This window comes from Quercus lobata, chromosome 5 (assembly GCF_001633185.2).
Source record: "Quercus lobata isolate SW786 chromosome 5, ValleyOak3.0 Primary Assembly, whole genome shotgun sequence".
NCBI classification, from domain to species: Eukaryota; Viridiplantae; Streptophyta; class Magnoliopsida; order Fagales; family Fagaceae; genus Quercus; species Quercus lobata.
Genome location: NC_044908.1, coordinates 9272731 through 9289490, shown reverse-complemented (window position 1 = coordinate 9289490; position 16760 = coordinate 9272731). Strand labels below are relative to the sequence as shown.

General features: G+C 32.5%; 1 pseudogene; it reads right to left on the bottom strand.

The window, feature by feature from the left end:
• The window catches only part of LOC115989903, a 61068-nt pseudogene that overhangs the window by 32292 nt on the left and 12016 nt on the right, over positions 1-16760 (bottom strand).

Genomic DNA, 16760 nt, shown 5'->3' with positions numbered 1-16760 from the left:
TAAGGTTGGCCAATAAAATTTACATTTCATAACTATGTACCTTACTTAGCTTTGATGAGCTACTTTTTGCACTTTACTAGTTTGTGCTATTTAGTGCTTAATTGTGTGAATTTTTTATAATCTTTGAACAAACAATCTTGATTTTGATGTCACATTCTTTTGATCATTAGGACTAGAAAATCCTAGGAGAAAGGCTTAAATAACCATCTCACCACTATTACTCGTCAATCACGAACACCTGTGTGCAAATCATAAAGGCTGTAATTGGTAAGATGTAGCACTTATACAGCAAGATAAAACGAGGTGTTAAAAAATATGATGAATAAAAAAAATTTATATAACAAGTGTATTTTCTTTTCTATCTCCTATATGCCCATGCATGATATCTTTGACTGTGCTCAAAAAGAAAAAGAAAAAGAAAAGGCAAAAAGCAAAAGAGCCAAAATGGTTTTACATGATTGCAAGTGTGTTTTCTAGAAGATGTGAGAGTTATATAATGTAACTCTTTAGGTACTAGTCACTTTCAAACCTTTGTAATTGATAATATAAAAAATTTGTTTGATTACTATCTACATATCACCTTTTCTGCACTTTGTACACATACTAGTTGCACACACTACATGAAAATCAAGCTAAATTTTGTACATATGATTGTGTGTTGACAAATCTGGCCATCTTTGATTACTCATGAAGTGATGTTTGATACATTTTCTTGATTTGAGTTGAATTTAAAGAAAAGTGTTTAGAAGTTTTTAAATCGATAGATTTTTACTTCTAATTTGTGAAAAGTTGAAAATTTGAGAGCAAAATGTTTTTAAAATCTTCTAGAAGTGTGTTAAGGGTCATTTTTGAGAATCCAAGTAGAAAAAAGAAAGCCCAACGACAAGGGCAACAAAGAATTGGCAAACAGATGGCAAAACTATTAGGTCCAAGCGGTAGGAATAATGGATCACAGGCCCATGAAATAAATAGATGGGCCTTGAAGAGGCAAGTGGGTTTAAAGAAGCCCGGAACGAGAGAAATAGCATACCCATGGGCAGTATGTGATGTAGAAAAGTGAGAAAGGGTCACCATAGGCCCAAAGTAATGCAAACGAAGAAAGTAAGGGGTTAATGGTAGGCCCATGAACTCCAAGGATGAGAATAAGGTAATTGGGCCAGGAAAACCCAATGAAGTTAATAAAAGCCAATGAGAATGCAAAGTTAGTAAAAGGGCCAAGGAAGCCCAAAGAAAGCAAGTGGGCCAAGGATGCCCAAGAGGAAGACAAAAGGGACACAGGAGCCCATAAGTAGGAAAACCAATTGTCATACCAAGCCACTAGAGGAAAGAGTAAACTGCTGGCCTAAAGAGGTCCAGCAGGATTGAGTCATTGCAGCAGGAATGACAGAGTAATATGGCAAGAAATGAGGGTAATTAAGAAATGGGCCGAAAGAACGGTAAGGCCCAGTATCAAATAAGGCCCAGCACCTCAAGGGAGTGGGAAATCAAAAAACAGCTCAAATAAGAGGTCAAAAGGAATGGATGGCAGACTATGCAGGCAAGCCTCCAGACTACGGCAAGCAAACGACCAACAGGTAGATTTTGGACACACATGGAAGGGAGGCACGCGCAAGGTCCATGCACCACCAGCTTGTACCCAGTCAATACAGGGTATAGTGAGGTTGTGGGTCAGAGGTAAGAAGGCATGGTTTAGTGGTGGGAAGAGGGAAAAATTCTATTTTTGAGATTCTGGCTTAGGCTCTTTTAGGGGAAGTGTCCTGCTGGGATGACATACTACCCAAAAGAAGCAAGCTGAGTTGGAAACACTAGGTGCATGCCATGAGAGATAGGGAAAGAGAAAAAACCCAGATCGTAGCAGGAAAGGATGCCGGCAGACAAACAAACAAAATACCCTTCTTTGTCTGGTGATGGGGGGTGGCATACAAACGGACCAGTGGTGGTCGGTCAATACACCCAGACCAAACAAAGGAAGTTAAGGGCTAAAACAGTAAAATCCGATCACGACAGGCACTATAAAAAGAGAACCTTGCTGTGAACAAAAAACAGAGCAACAACGGGAACCATAACTAAGAAATAGGAATTCGAAAAGAGATACCAAGAAATAAAAAAAGAAACGAGTGGGAGGGAAAGAAAGAAAACAACCAGAAAGAAAATAGTGGGAGAGTTAGAACAGCGGGCATGCACCGGTAGATTGATTCTCTTTCTCCCTCACAAAATCCTGCTCTCTGTCAAAACCAAAAGGAGCCCTTGTGCATCAACCATTCAAATCCATTTCCCTCAAGGTAGTTAATCTCCACGGCAGGACTTTCCTGGGAGATTAATTGCGTTGAGAAGGAGCGTTCTTTCCTCTTTGGTTTTGCTCCTACAGACCAGATTTAAACTGATTTCTTTATCTCCTGATTAACTCATATATATTACTATTTGCTCCCTTTTTTTCTTTCTTTTTCGTAAAAGTGATTGTTATTACTGTGATTGTGCTTGGGATCATTTGGTTATTTCCTACTAAGTAGCCATATATATTTTTTTTTTTGTTATTATGTCTATCTGCCACAACTTATCTGAAACAGCTCTGCCTGCCACAAGCACGTTTCTAACAAACCAGGCATAGTTTGCGCACAATCCGAACTAAATTGAGTTGCAGTTGGACCGGTTTCAACTCCCTTATTTAGAAAACTTGGGCCTAGTGCAGTAGGAAGTAGCCCAACACTATTAGCACAGCCCACCACCTTACAAAGTGTTCATGTGGATTTCATATCATAAAAACAGCTTTTCAATTTTTTTTTTTTCTACAAAATTTCCAAGGTTTTTCAAAATTTCAAATTAATTTATTGGTTCTATTAATTGAAGCTAAATCTCAACCAATTGAAAATATCTAGCTCTTAGGCCAAAATTTTTTGTCTGGCTCAATTCCTGTTGAATTGATCTTTGATCGATCGAAATTTTAAAACTTTCACTCTCGATCACTGCTTGATTCCTCTCGACCGATCGAAATTCGAATTTTTCAATATTTTAAGGGTTTGATAGATCAATTTTTGTCCTTTTCTCACTTTTTCTTCGATTCCTCTCAATCCTTCTTTGAATACAAATTTTTTTGTCTTTTCTGAGTCAAAACTTCAAGGGTTTTCTTCTACACATTATTTATGACTATTTTACCCTCTCCTTTTGTTCAAATTACATACATTTCAAGCATTAATCATTCATTTTTCTGAAATTTTCAGACTTAAGAAATTTTGGGGATTTTGATGATTTTGGGTGTTTTGTGTTAAAATGATCAATGGGTTTTTGTGTATGCATGCTATTAACATGATTCCTCTATTTTAATTTCAAAGATATCATGGATTGTGAAAATTTTCGAAATTAGGGTTCATGTGTTCTGAGTAATTTGGAGATTTTGTTCAATTGAGTAAAATTAGGTAAAATTTATCTTTGTTATTGATTAGTTGATTGTTTCTAACATGTTTTACACCTTTTGTGATAGTCAATTACTCAATTTGTGTGTTTTTGAAAAATTAGGGTTTATGTTCAACATGAATTGGGGATTTTCATAAAACTTGATCTTCTTGGTCAATTTTTCAAAATTGTGAGGTTTTGAAAACCTCAATGCATTAGTCCATGCATCATTTGAGTCAATGCATCATGCATCATGTAGATTTTGAAGATTGCACATATATATATTTTGTTTATCTTTCTAATGTAGTTTGCCTTGGTTTTTGTGCTTCTTTTCTGTTTTCTCCCTTTTTGGATCTTAGAAATGGGTCTTAAGAAAACTAAAACCAATTTCAAAACCAAAGCCAAAAGAGTAGCTGAGTCCTCTTTTACCTCTACTGAGGATTTTGATCAAATTAGGTTTCATACTTTTCCAAATGCTCAAAAGTTTGATAATTTGGTTAAGTATAGGTCCATTTGGAGTGAAAGGCAGATTAATCTAAATAAGTTAGACCCTTTTGTCAAAAAAAATCTAGAGTCTAGGAGTTGGTTACCTATCTGTTCTAGTTTAAAGTCTCCTGCTGCTGCCTTGATTAGAGAATTCTACTCAAATCTCTTTATACACTCTGCTGCATTCGATGGTCACTTCTTGACTACTTGGATTCAAGGTGAAGAGTTTCAAATCACTAAGAAAATAGTGTCTGCTACTCTTTCTGTGCCTCTTATTCAATGTCCTACCTATCCATACACTGAGTCTCCTCCATTAGATGATGTTATGTCTCTTCTTTGTGGTAGACCTATCACATGGGGTTCTGAGCCTAGACTCCATTCTCATGAGTTAACTGAGTTTAACTACTTGATGTTTAGGACTGCATGCCATAACATATTTTCTAACACTCATGTGCATACAATTTCTATTGATAGGTGTACCTTTCTACATGCTCTTATCACTGATGTAACTACCTTGAGAGTTGATTTTAGTGAGTATAGGAGCTCTTTTCCACCACCTCCACCCTCGAATGATTGATGGTTGCCTTTGGCAATACGTAACAAAAAGGGGGAGTAGTTGTGAGAGCTTTTGTACTTAGGGGGAGCAATTTTTTTTGGAGATGTATGTATTTAGTTTGAGTTTGAGTTTTCGAGTTTTTATACTTTGATGGTTTAGTTTTTGCTTTTGTTTATTTTGTTTAGCATGTTCCTGTTTCAAAAACTTGATGATTATGGATACATTGATTATTCTCTTTGGAAATCTTGTTATAGTTTGACTATTTTGTGAAACTAAGCTATGCTTTATACTATATTTTCCACATATGCGTTTATGGTTTGTTTTAGTATTTCAGGAATTTACAGGTTAATTCTTTTATGATGCTACTATTTAATGTTGCAACTTGTAGATAGTAGATTATGACTGAATTGTAGTAGGGCAACAACTTGTATTGGGTTAGTTCTTGAATGTAAGCAATTGATATGTGTACATATGTTTTGTCACTTATTGCCAAATGGGGAGATTGCTAGGTTCTAAATATTTAGAAATAAATGTTTAGGTTTTAATTTTATGTATATTGGCAAACCAAGTATAAAAACATCTCTAGTATAAGATATTTAAGTCCTAGAATAATTTTAGACACTGCTCAAGTTGATTCAAGTCAAGATCTAAGAACAATCAAGCTGTAGATAGAAGAATTCAAAAACTACAAGACTCGACTGATCGACAGAAAGATTTGACCAATCGAAACTCGTTTTCTGCGGATTTTAAATAAGGCCCAAAAGCCCGCAAAATGTTTAGGGTTTAAGTCAAACTCTGCTAGGTATAAAAGGAAAATACCCTAATTCACGTTTTAGAAGGCTTGTGAAGTCTTGTGAGTTACTCCTGTGAGATTTGAGAGGTTTTGGAACTTTCTAACTCAACAAGAATCTACTAGAGATTTGATTGACATTGCATGAACCGATGGAGATAAGTTGCTACATACAAGATCAACTGCTACTGATGATCTAAAACTTTGAGTGGGATCTCAAAGTCACAAATAGAGGTGTTTGTGTGCAATAAGTTCAAATAGAAGAGTCCGTGGATTTGGAGCTACGTGTGGTCACATGAGTAAGTACTACAAGAGGTAGCATTAGATTTAGGGAAAAATCTATTGTAAACACTTACATTATATTTAGTGAATTTGTTGCTTTGTGGATTGTTTAGGTTAAATCTTCCTCAGGTTTTTTACCTTGAAATTTGACAATTTCATTAGTTTTTCTAAGTCATCATATCGTTTGTCTTATTTACTTTTCCACTTTTAGTGATATAATTGATTGTGTTTAACCTAGATCTACATAATAAACCTAAGTAACAACTTGGTTGATTAATTAAATTAAATAATCTAAGTGTTCGAGGGTCTAAATAAAAAAACATGCACAGGCATATTAAGTAAACTGCGTGTCAATACATTTACTTTGATGATGTTCATTGCATTGCTTGAAAATTCAGTACGCCAGGCCATTAATTTAAGGAAGCAGTTTGCTTTTCATTGCTATTTCTCATCATTGGTTATATCACTGCATTCGCTAACAAGCTAGATAATTTAACATGCATAAGTGATGTGTTGCCAATTACCAGAAAATTATAGCACAAGATTTCACTTACCTCAATAAAATGTGATTCCAGAGCATCCATACTTAGGCCATCAGCTGTTGTTGAAGAAACTGAGTCCATATTTTCCACTCAGGAAACATGCAGTTAGTGGCCATATAGCTTTCCTGGAAATTTAACATCAAGTTGAGATACCGGTATCAGAAATTGAATGCAGTGCACTGGCCAGGAAAGTAGAGGCAGAAATGTAAGACGACTCAATTTTACCCATGTTGCAAATCCCTCATTAGGCCATAAATGACTCCACCATTCCATTGTTACCAGATTGACAAACCATTGATGAGCTGACAAAACAAGAATATGGTTTAAAGATTACGTATAAGTATTTAGGAAATAAATGAAGTATCATATTTCGATGTTACTGTGATTTTTTAAAGAAAAAAATTGATCTGTTATTTGCTTCCAGATTTTTCTTATTGATATCAATATATAAACCCTTAATGGGTTGGTTGTAGTCATAGGCAATTATCAATAGTTGTCAGTTATTCTATAATAACCTTTTTTGGGGTTAAGAATAAATAATACTGTTCTTCCTCTTAATATGTCATGATTTATGAAAGGAGAAATAATGTAAAAGTAAAATAAAAAGTCTTGAAATTATAATTTTTGATAAGCAGGAGCTGCTAGGAGCCAACAAAAAAAAGCTAACAGGGCCATTAGATATGTAACTTACAATCTGCTTCTTGACAACTGGAGAAAGCAAACCATCATAATGTAGCCTGTTTTCAAGTATGTGATCGCCATGATCTCCATAGCCCCACCAGAAAAATCAGGGACTGCGACTATATCCAATTTTGAAAGTGGTAAGGAGTTGAGAAGTACCTAAATGATATCATAAGCAGGGATGACTAGCATTATCACCGCAAGGAACTTGAAACTGTCTTCAACCAAGAAAAAAAAAATGTGTTTAGTCACTTTTGATTACTTGTCACCTACGCTATACACTGGTTAAGTTTTGGGTAGGTGACTATGTTGACATCCATGGATAGAGGACGGCAGGTTATCCGAAGCAGTCTTTGTATTATTATGAAGTTTTTTGAGCAAGAGACTCAATAAGGGAAAAAGTCAAGTGTTTCAGGTATTGGCTGCGGAAATCATATAGTTCAGAGAAGGGGACAGTGCAAGTGATTGTCACTCAAGATAAATTGATTCAAGGCTCTAAATAATTAAGTGAAAGGTGAGTTATTTCAAGGGTAAAGAGAAATTCTCAATTATGCACATCATAAGAGCAGCTTCATCCTAGCAAGGAAAGCACTGCATTGCATCCACAGCTTCAAACTGAGTAACTGCAATATTCTTCTTCACTCCTCCATCCCCAAAAGTACTGTATACAGGAACAAACCAGGATTTCAACTTTAGGGCAGCCGAAGCATGAACTTTCACCATTCAAAAATGAGAAATATATTAAGTTTCAAGACTAAATTATTACATTAAAATTAAAACTAGCCACTACTGTAGTTAGTTTTCCCATAATCTACAAAACAAATAGAAGTCATATTTATTGTCTCATTGTATTTCTAATATTCTTTTAACTAAAAAACCAATTAGTGTTGCCAAGTCAAAAATGGAAAAAAAAAAATGTAATCATAGATTAACACAATCGTAGCTAAGAATGTAAGATAACAAAAAAAAATAGAAATGAATCATCAATAATAGAAGTACCATAGATGAAACATTGATTCAAACAAGTGTTAAAGTTTAAAATAATTTACTAGAGCACTAAAATTCATCCCAGAATGAAAGTCAGATGAATAGCAAATGATTGCGAATACTCAATGTAAATTTACACCATGTGAATCCCAAGATGGAATAACAAAGGGAAAAACAGTACCTTCATCCAAGTCAGCATCTTTAATTCTCAATGGGGAAGTTTTTTTTTTTTACCTTTTTTCGGCTGGACCAATGGAATTCTTGCCTTCATGGGATGTAATTTTTAAGGACCTAAGATTTTTAAACACATATAACCTATTAACGTTATATAATTCAAAATCGTTTCTTCCTGCTTTTCATTTATTTTCTCAGTAACCAAATAGATGAACATGCCCCATTTATATATATATATATATATATATATATAATAAAAGGAATTAGCCGTTGCCTTATCCTTGGTACAAACTATGGAGTACAATTCAACTTCTACCTACCGCTCCACAAACCTTGGCAACAGGTCAGCAACTTCATTTCTAACAATCTCACAAATCTTGGCAACAATAATAAGTAATAACTGACATTTTCTCCACACAAAATAATAATAATAATAATAATAATAACAGACCAAATATTGCTTCATATGCCAATACGACAGATTGTGTCCAAATTCAAATCATAGCTGACATTGTATTAATCAACTCCCTTGCAGACAGTCCTCTACCATGTAGAACAAATATCATGTATAAACACTTCGGCTCTCTCTCTCTCTCTCTCAAAAAGTGTGAGAGAATATTCTTTCATTAGTTCTATTTTCCTACCAACTCGGTTTTTATTAACTTAAACTTCTATTTTTATCAACAAGCTAGCTGAAAACTAACATTTTATTTCAAATCACTAACCAAGACAAAAAAAAAAAATATATATATATATATATATATATATACATGAAAACAGAAACAAACTCACTCTAACAGTGAGAACCCAAGAAATGAAAAGTACCATTTATAGAGCCAGGCAATCACTGGTTAAGGACCCAAAAACTCAATCCCCAAAACCCCATCACCAATACTAAGCACTCCATCAAACCCCAGCAACAGTATCTCATCTTCATCGTCCTAAACAAAATCACACAGCTTATATGTCTGCAAAAATCAACAAAATATCATTTTTTTTTTAACCATTAAAACTTAAACCACAATCAAACCAGTTGTTCAAGAGAGAGAGAGTTAGTTACCTGGTGATTGGAGTTGGTGAACCAGAGACTTAATGTACATCGAATTCGAGAACATTAGGACAAGGAAGCGTATTCGAGGATGTTAAGGTTGAATTTATCTACTGTGCCAGAAACATTATGAATTAAATATCATAACTTGTTGGAATTGCAAATTTTGGTAGCCTGGTGTTGGCCTTTCAATTGTTCTTTGTTTTGTTTTTGTCTCCACCTCTCTCTGAATTTCGTGAAGTGCATGCATTACTGAGGCTTCTTTCTATATCGTTAGTGTTTTGACCTTTTTTACATTTCTTGTTACATGAGCATTGCCTCAGCTGTGTCAAATGCTAAATTTTAGCATTTAGCATGCCAAACACCAAATACTTTAAGTTTATTTTCTCGCTACTTTTTCCATTTTTTTAAAGTTTTTTATAATCAACTTTCTCTCTCTCTCCTCAACTAAAAGTGGTAAAAAGAGAGAATATTTAATGTAAGGTGTATTTCTTTTTTTATACAAAATAGAAATTTCATTCTAACCTAATCTACAAGATAGAAATTATATTCTAACCTAATCTAAGTATACATGTGTGTAAAGCTTCTTCCTGGAAACTTAAACTCCGTCCCTTACCCCCTACACCCCACAAGTACTTATACTTGTAAAATTATTAAAAAGAATATTTAAATAAAGTGGTAAAATAATAGAATATGTAACATAGGATATATTGTAAAATAGTGTGTTAAAATAGAAAAAAATAGTTTTTTAATTGCACATGACTTATTGCATATCGTCTGTACACACCGTGACATGTGAACGCAGGTAAAAATCATATTTTTTTAAAAAAAAATTATAATTTCACAACTTTTAATTAAAACTGTATTTTTTTTTTTTTTAACATGATAGTGTGTGATAAATTGTGAGCAACAAGATTTACGAAGGTCCCACACTCCATGTACTATCTTTTTTGGGGGCGGGGTCACTAAAAATAATAGGCATAAATTCCATGATGTTGATATGGATACCGATGCTTCTCAGCTCCATGCTTGAGAGAGTTTTAGAGACTCAATCGACAAAGTATATAATGGAGACATTCATGTCGACTAAGACGGGCATGGACAGTTATTAGATGAACATATCACAAATGTAACTGCCTTGAACTTGATGGTTGCCTTTGGCATTGCATAACAAAAAGGAGAGTAGATGTGAGAGCTCTTGTAGTTAGGGGGAGAGTTGTCTTTGTTTTGTTTTTTTGTTACGTTTAGTTTGTACTTGTTTCACAAACTTGATTCTTATTGATTCTATGATTATTCTCTTGGATAATTTGTTTTAATTTGCTTTATGAAAAAAAGTTCAAGTTTTGTTTATACTGTATTTTCTACACATGCATTTATGATTTGTTTTTGGTGTTTCATCAATTTACAGGTTAATTCTTTCATGATGCTGCTGTTTACCGTTGCAACTTGTAGATAGTAGATTTTGATTAAATTGTAGCAGGGCAATAACTTGTATTGAGTTATTTCTTGAATTGAGCAATTAATATTTATGTACGTTTTGTCACAAATTGCCAAAGGGGGAGATTGTTAGATTCTAAATATTTAGGAATAAATGTTTAGGTTCTAATTTTATGTAGGTTGGCAAACCGAGTACAAAAATATGTCTAGTTTAAGTGTTAGACATTGCTCATGATGGTTCAAGTCAAAATTCAAGAATAGTCAAGCTGCGAAAAAAAGAATTCAAAATCTACAAGGCTTGACCGGTCGAGAGATAGACTTGATCGATCGAAAATCGTGTTCTACAGAATTTTAATCAGGCCCAAAGTCCACGAAAACATTTAGAGTTTGTATCCAAAACTACCTAATATAAAAGGAAAACCCTAAATACATTTCTAATTTTCTTAAAAGTCTTGTGAGTTACTCCTATGAGAATTGTGAGGTTTTGTAACCTTCTAATTCAACAAGCATCTACTGGAAAGAAGATCTATATTCAAGAACTAGTGGAATAAGTTGTTGCATACAAGATCAACAATTACCTATGATCAAAACCTTTAAGTGGTATCTCTAAGTCACAAACATGGGTGCCTGTGTGCAACAAATTTATATAGAAGAGTCTGTGGATTCAGAACTGCATGCAATCACGTAAGTAAGTACTATAAGAGGTAACTTTAGATTTAGGAGAAAATATATTGTAAAACTTCCATTCTATCGTATTGAATTTGTTGCCTTGAGGATAGTTTAGATTAAATCCTCCCCAAGTTTTTATTTTGAAACTAGAAGGTTTCATTGGTTTTCCTGGTCATCATACTGCTTATCTTCTTTACTTTTTTGCATTAAGTAATATGATTGTATGTGTTTACTTCATATGTAACTCTATACATATAGAACACAAGTTTCCAAGCCTGCAGTGTATGTAGTTCATTGTTCTTAACATAATTACATTTACGATATAGTTTTGGAATTTTTTTGGAATCAAAGTGAAAGAATAACATTTCTTGTGAGCTAAATGTTTGACTAGGTCATGTAAAGATTGCTCCCACCTTTACAGTGGTGGAGCCAGAAATTCATCTTTGAGGGGGCCAAATAAAAAATGTGGGAGTATTTTTTATTTTATTTTAGCTATATATGCCACATTAATAACATATACAAAGCTCTAAATTATTATTAGAACCAAAAATATATTATATTCTAAATTATCATATTCCTTTCTTTTGAAAAATGAATTAATAGTTTTTTAATTTATCTCTAGATTTTCAATTTAAATTATAATCCATCAAGTAACGACAGAGATTAAAAAAAATTACTAGTAGGTTAAAGATTGTTAATAAATAGACTAATGATCATTGAATAAAAAAAAATCTTATTTATTAATTTAATTAAAAAAATAAAGAAGAGAAGAAAAGTCATTCCAGGAGAGTAGAATTTTACTTTTGCTTTTGAAGACAATATATGTGGTACCTTGAGCAAACCATTACATGCAAAGAAACAACTATTTGACACACCATACTATCTTAAACTGTCCGTTTGAATTGAACTTATTGTTGCTGAAACTGAAAACTGAAAACACTGTAGCAAAATAATTTTTAAATGTGTAAATAGTATCGTGAGACCCATTTTTAATATTTTTTAATGTATAAACAATGCTGCTACAGTGATGAACAGTGTGTGAACAGTAAAAATTGTCTCCTGAACAGTAAAATCATTGTTCATGCGCAGAAAAAAAAAAAAAAAAAAGGGACTAAAAACGTGTTGCAAAACGTAGACATAGGATTAAGTTGAATCCAAATGCCCTCTAAGAAGTAAAGAAGAAAAGTCATGAGTGACTAGAGTGGGACGAAGAAGTAAAAAAGTGGGAAAAAAAAATAGAAGAAACTAACTAGTGAGTCTAACACCGGAATGAGAAATCAAAGATAGAGATTGAGAACAGAGAGAAAGATTCACTTGTGTGGGTGTTCTGCTCAGATTCAGATTAGTTGCGGCTTGCAGATTTTTGGGGGGGGGGGGGGAGTCTCATATCTTGTCTTTTGAACAGTAAAATTGCTTGGATTTAGGCCAAAATGGCCAAATATCACTGTTTTTGAAAATATTTTGCAATCTACCACTGTTTCTGAAATATGTAGAGATCTACCATTAATTGGAAATTCAAGTTTTTCATGGTACTCAAGTTCTATGGAAAAATTTTGAAAATTTTTTATGTAACTCAAGTTCCAAGAACTCGAGTTCCATAAAAAATAACATGGCAAATTTGAAGCCTATTTTTTCAAAGAACTCGAGTTTTTGGAACTCAAGTTACACAGCAATCTCTAGTTTCAAAACGGCGGTAGATTGCTAATTATTTCGCCAATAGTGGTAAATCTATACATATTTTCCCAAACAGTGGTATATGATGATTTTGGCCCTTGGATTTACTCATATTCATAGTCTATCTACTAAAATTTTTTAAAAGAAATTTGGGCGGCCCTAGCGCCCTTCAGTCTCAATATGGCTCCACCATTGCACTTATATGTTCTAAACCCACCTCTCTCTCTCTCTCTCTCTCTCTCTCTCTCTCTCTCTCTCTCTCTCTCTCTCTCTCTCTCTCTCTCTCTCTCTCTCTCTCTCTCTCTCTCCATATATATATATATATATATATATAGGCCTCATGTGGGCAGGGCTGACTCAAGGCCCCACTTGTACCCAAAAAAAAAAAAAAAAATTAAAGGTATTAAGGCCCCAATTGCATAAGCAAAACACCTCCAAAATTGTATAAAATGATAATTTTTTTCCCTCACCTCCAAGAAGGCCCCAAGTATTTAGCTAATAAAAATCAAACTCAATTGAAACTATAAACTATTTCACACAAAAAAAAAAAAAAAAATTATGACTATGCCAAATAACCATCAACAAAATTTTCCTAACAACTCGTGAAAGAAATGTAAATAAAACTTAATTACAGAAACTTAATTAGCAATTTTACATCTCAAAAAACAAGAACAGTTTTAATACAAAAAAAAAAAAATGTATATAAAATAATAAGTCAAATAAATGGAAAATCCCACTAAACTTTTTCTCCTTAGGCATCATAATGAATTGAGCGTCCTGTACGTGGGATAATATAAGGTTCTACTAGACACCCATTCTATGGCATTCTTTTCATATGCAAAAATACGATTTACACCCTATACGATGCATTCTTTAAAAAATAATAATAATAATAATAATAAACAAAATCCAACAACAAAAAAATTAGCACATAATCAATCATTTTTTATAAGAGCACATAATCAATAATATAAAAAGAATAATTATGTTCTTAATAAGTTAGAATGGTAATTAAATATTTGCCTATTTATGCATAAAAACAATATTACTCCCTCTGTCCCACTTTGTTTGTCCTATTTGAAAAGTCAATTTTTTTAAGGGAACATCATTTATTGTCTTGTCTACCTTTTAAAAATGTATAAGTTTCCAGAACTACCCTTAAATAAATTTATCAAAAAATTGAATTAGTAAATTAATAAGGGTATAATAGGAATATTAGTAAATTAATAACTTTTATTTTTAGAAATAGGACAATATTTTGGGACATCTCAAAATAGAATAGAGGACAAACAAAGTGGGATGGAAGGAGTACAATATTATTTTTTTGAGAGAATATTACAATATGTTAATCTTTAAATTTTACATTTTCTTTTTTTTCTAATGATATGTAAATAATTGAAACTTATTTTTCAAATATTATAATACTTAATGACTACTATAAATTATGGGTCATGCTAATGAGTGCCCTAAGGACACTTGTTAACAATCTATTTTACGAAAGTTTTGACATCACTTTTATGGGAAATGAAAAAAGCTATCAAAACATTAATTTTTTTTTTCTCATAAAAACATTTTTTAACTGGATTCTTAATCAGTACCGTAAGGACACTTATTAGCATTTCCCATAAATTATTTGTTAAAGTTTGTTATATAATTAATTTGATGCTTATAGTGTGCAGTGTACACGCAAATCGCGAAAGAAGGATAGTGCCAGCAACAAATGCTTCTATCTCATGAATATAAATAGACACATGAATCAAAAGATTCCATAAAATAATGAAAGAAGGAAACATCCCTATAATTTAGTCATACTATTATACTAACTTAGGCATTCCCCAATGTCTCGTTATTCAAGACATCTCAATTTCAAAGAGGTTTGGTATAGTGGAAAAGTTTCCACAATCCACAGACGAAGTGGAAAATAATGGTGGGAGGGCCCGTGGCAGTTAGCTCTTAAAGTGACCAAATGAGATGACCTTATCCTTTCACAATTGGCTTAGGGATTAAAGATCTATATATCTCCTTTTGTTTATATTAATTTTTATATTTAGGGAAAAGGGAAATAAAGATGGGGATGCCGCAATTAATGGAGAATAATTAACAGATCTAAATGGAAGAAGAGTTACATTGACAACAACAAAATCTTTTGTGACTAATAAATTGTAATGATCGTATTGACAATAACTCCAAACGTAGATAAATCAAAGAGCTCCATGGTAAGCTTGTAAGCTCAATTGAGCGTCTGTTTGGGATCTGTTTATTTTACTGAAATTGAAAATTTTTTGCTGAGAGTATTGTAGATAAAGGTAAATGCTAGTTGAAATAGTACAGTAAAACCCATGAATAGTACCAAAAAGTGTAGTGGGACCCATGAATAGTAGCAAAAATAAGCTGAATAGTAAAATAAGTTGGCAAAAAATAAGCTAGCCAAACAAACACTAATTAGGGTGTTTTTAATGAGTTTGGCTTTACCTCTAGGTCATGTTTGATAAACTGTAATAGACGCTGTAATGTAATAGCTATTCATATGGTTTAGTTATTCTTTAGTTTGGTTATATTTTTATTACAAGAAATAATCATTTCTTATGAATAGCTATTTTTCAAAATGAGAAATAACTATTCATCTTTAAAAGGTTGTATTAGCTATTCCTTAGGAAGAGCAATAATTTCAGAACTTAATATATTTCCAAATAAACAAATTTTCCATATACATCTAACAATTATAAAAATAAAAAATCATAAAAAATAACACATATCTCTCTTAAATTTAAAAATAACAATTTTTAAGGAGATATAATTGTATGAGTAAGAAATTTCCTAAAATAAATGTTAAGTTTCATTCTAATGTTATAACTCACAACCAAACTAATGAATAGATTTAGTTATTACATTACAATACATTTTATTCCTAGTAATAAATATTACAATTCCTATCGTAATCCTCATTCAGTGTACCAAACGTATCCCTAGTATTTTTTTGATTGAAGGCCTCTTTTTATTTTAAATACACAATGACAATTGGTAGTGGGTTCTAATCTCTACATTTTATTTAGTTTGGGGGTGATGTGACGGTTTCTCATTAAAACAAAAGGAGATTCCAGTTAAAAAAGTACTACAAGTAAATCATACCCATTTTTAATAAAGATGTCTAGGTCTTAATTCCCCTAATTATCGAATTATTAAAAATAAAATAAAATAAAAAATTTGTTGTAACTCAACTAACATCTCTTAGTGATTCTAAAAAAAAAAAAAACCTTCTAGATTCAGTATGTGTTTGGCTTCAGATTAAAAAGCCAACTTATTTTACTATTCAGTTTATTTTTGCTACTATTCATAGATACCACTATACTTTTTGGTACTATTCATGAGTCTCATTATACTATATTAGCTAACTTTTACCTTTATCTACAACACTTTTAGCAAAAAAAATTTCAGTTTCAACAAAATAAATAGATCCCAAATAGACCCAAAGTTCAAATTTCTCCTCGTCCTTGCGTAACTATGAAATTTAAATAAAGAAAAGGTTAATGAAAAATTATATCATGTACGCAACTATCAAATGAACTTCAAAAGATGTAGTCAATGGAGAGACTGGAGGGGCTGTTTGGTTGGTGAGTTTAAACAACAGTTTTCAGTATTTAAACAACTTTACATGTATTTTCACATATTTTCTCACTCACACATATTTTTAAAAAGGGAAATGCTAATGAGTGCCCTTAGAACACTAGTTAATAATCCATTTAAAGAAAGTTTTTATGGGAAATGAAAAAAAAAATGATTAATATTTTGACAACTTTTTTCATTTCTCATAAAAATGGCATCAAAACTTTCTTTAAATTGATTATTAATGAGTGCCCTAAGGGCACTCGTTAGGACACTCATTAACATAACCCTTTTAAAAAATACAAATAACATTACCAAAAAGATCTCAGATATCTACCACCATGTCACTTACCACTATAAGGAAAGTACCTACGTTGTAGGGTCAAGTGAAGAAGGACAACAGGAAGCATAGAAGATGCGGACACATTTTTAATGGCTTTA